Source organism: Podarcis melisellensis (genome assembly GCF_964234715.1).
Source record: "Podarcis melisellensis genome assembly, chromosome: 7".
NCBI lineage: Eukaryota > Metazoa > Chordata > Lepidosauria > Squamata > Lacertidae > Podarcis > Podarcis melisellensis.
This window is the reverse complement of record NC_138539.1, coordinates 87,657,400-87,660,358: the sequence shown is the minus strand read 5'-3', so window position 1 is coordinate 87,660,358 and position 2,959 is coordinate 87,657,400.

Here is a 2,959-nt window from a genome sequence, read left to right as displayed (position 1 = left end):
GATGCATTATAGTGATTTTTAAGTGTCAACCATTGGGGATATCTGGCTCCTCTCTTTTAAGTTCCTACTGTTTTGAAAATATTTTAAAGCAGTCAATTTAAATGTATTCAGTTGCTCAAAACTGAGCTTTGAGGAAGACACAAAGCATACACTTCTGCAAGATTTAACAGGACTGCTGAGTATACCATTTTGCAACAGCCACAACATGCACACGTTGAATAAGGAAATATTATATAATTCAGGATTCTAAATGCAGCAGTGCCTACAAAAGATATGCCATGATCTTGTTGATGGCAAGGAAAACATAGGCATATAAAGGAGAATTCTTGGATGCCAAGATCCAAGTTTGGTGAGAGAACCCCAGCAGAGATTTAAAATCACAAAATATGCAGCAAAGCATGGAAATATAGGCTGTTAGACTTCTAAAATATGCCCTTCTAAGCTGCTTCCAAAGTCCCCCTCTTTCCCTAGGCAAAGAAAAAGACCCACACACTTGGTAAATTAAAAGTGGTTTACTTACAAACTCTCCAAGGGTCAGATTCATGTGCTTTTCCATACAGCATTCAAAAAAAGTTGCACGGGCAGTAACACTTGACTTAGTTACATTGGTGAAACTTCCTAAATTATTTGTATAGGAAATTATTAGCATAGGCTTGTAAAAGCCATACAGTCTGAGCTGCAGCAACCAGCTCAAAACATATTGTGCTTGCCTGTTAGACTGAGGTGAACAAAGGCCTTTGATTACCTTCCCCCCAAGATGAGGGGGAATGACTTAAATAAGCCTGGCAGGACAGCTTACTCTATGGCATTAACTATTTCATGCCTTAATTAGACTTATGCATGTTGGTTGTATGAGGCTGGTTATCCCACAAACTACTTCTCAGACAAATATAACCATTGCATGGGCAATTAATGAAGTACCCACAGTTCTAACTTGACTTGAAGCTTCTCAAAATTGTCTCTTGGTAGTAGCTTGATGAGAATGTCAACTGCCATTTCTTTGGTTTGACAATACGCCAAGTCAACAAGTCCATCATGTGTCACCGCACACATTGTGATATTTCACCCCAATGTGCATTGGGGTTTGGCCCAGGAAATAGCCCCGTTTCCAAACATAAAGATAAATTCACCTGTTGATTTGTAATCCTTTGTGTCTCTGGCACGGTCAACATCTCCGCAACCTGGTAGTTTTGGATAGTTGTCGGCTGGCAGTTTAAGTTTACAGCTCATGGTTCCCTTTAAGTGACCCTTTAAGCAACTCTTTTCATAGCAGTCTAGTCCTTCTCAGTGGGAAAGCTAACTTTCCTGCTTAGGATTTTAATTTCCCTGCTTAGGATTCCCACTGCATTTGCTATGTCAGGTCAGGTTGTTGTGGTTCAGTAAAGGATCTTTCATATAGCTGACCTGTTGTTGTCTGAGAAGGGTTCAGACCTACCTTTACTCTTTAGAAAGTCAGTCACCATTGGCATGGCTACTTCCTTGACTTCTTTCACTCCTAGACTGTCAAGCGATTCAATAACTTTCTGCTTTTGACTTAGAGTCAAAAGAATAAGGATCTTATCTTCTATTTGAATACCCAAGAAGAAAGACATATTTCCCAGTTCCTTTATCTCTACTTCTTTGCTTAGGTATTCCACAACTTCTGTATAGCCTTGTTTATTTTCAGTTGCAATACTTAAACCATCCACAAACGCCAAAATAAAAGAAAATTGTTCATTTTTGCCCTTGATGTACAAGCACTTCCCTGCATGACCATGTATGTACCCCAGTTGTGTGAGCTTCCTGTGTAATTTCTCATTCCATGCTCTAGCAGCTTCTTTTAATCCATAAAGCCCCTTCTGAAGTTTGTATATGAGATTCGCTTCCTTTGGTTTGATAAAACCTTTGGCTTGTTTCATTTACAGAACTGGCCATGCAAAAATGTGGTTTTAATATATATGCATTACACCTCTATTTGTTCAGAAGCTACCATGCTCAAAAGCAGTCTGATGGTAGGGTGTCTCACTATAGGTGCAAAAGTTTCACTGTAGTCTTTCTCATACTCTTGCAAGTAACCTTTTGCCTCAAGTCTTGCATTGTAGTGCTCGATTTTCCCCTTCTGCACCCTCTCTACCATAAACACCCATGTGCTTCCTATTGCCTTTTCTGGTGCTGGTGCAGTGCCAGTGTGGTCTAGTGGTTAAGAGCGGCAGACTCGTAATCTGGTGAACCGGGTTCGCGTCTCTTCTCCTCCACATGCAGCTGCTGGGTGACCTTGGGCCAGTCACACTTCTCTGAAGTCTCTCAGCCTCACTCACCTCACAGAGTGTTTGTTGTGGGGGAGGAAGGGAAAGGAGAATGTTAGCCACTTTGAGACTCCTTCAGGTAGTGATAAAGCGGGATATCAAATCCAAACTCTTCTTCTTCAATCCCTTCCTGTGCAGCATTTCTCTACAGGTGAGCTTCAGCGGCTTGCATCTGCTCAGTCTTTTCCCAGGTGAAAGTTTCTAGGGGTTGCACCAACCTTGTGAGGTAGGACAGTCGTGGGGTTGGAACACCTTTGTTGCATCTCAGTGAGCACCTGACATCTGACTCTGAGATCTTCTCAATCTCTTCATCACTATCTAATTTGGTCTCCTCCTCTTTGGTTGCGCTGCGTCTTGGAATCTACTCCTTCACTTCTCTTTCCTGTTCAGCATCTGTGCTACGTGATGGGACAGTAGAAGGCCAATCTGGACTATCATTCACCAATCCAGGAAAGTTTATGAGGGCTTGTGCTTCATCCTCTGACTCGTCAGAAAGGTCTATCACAGTTCCTCTCTTGTCAGCTTTCCTGTGCTCCTCAAAATGAAGCACATGCCTCGTGCTGACTTTCCCAGTATTCAAGTCCACTTCTCTGAATTATTTGCTCGCTGGAGCACAGCCAATCACAATAGTCTATTGTGCTCTGGGATCTAATTTGTGCCTATTCTCCTTGGGT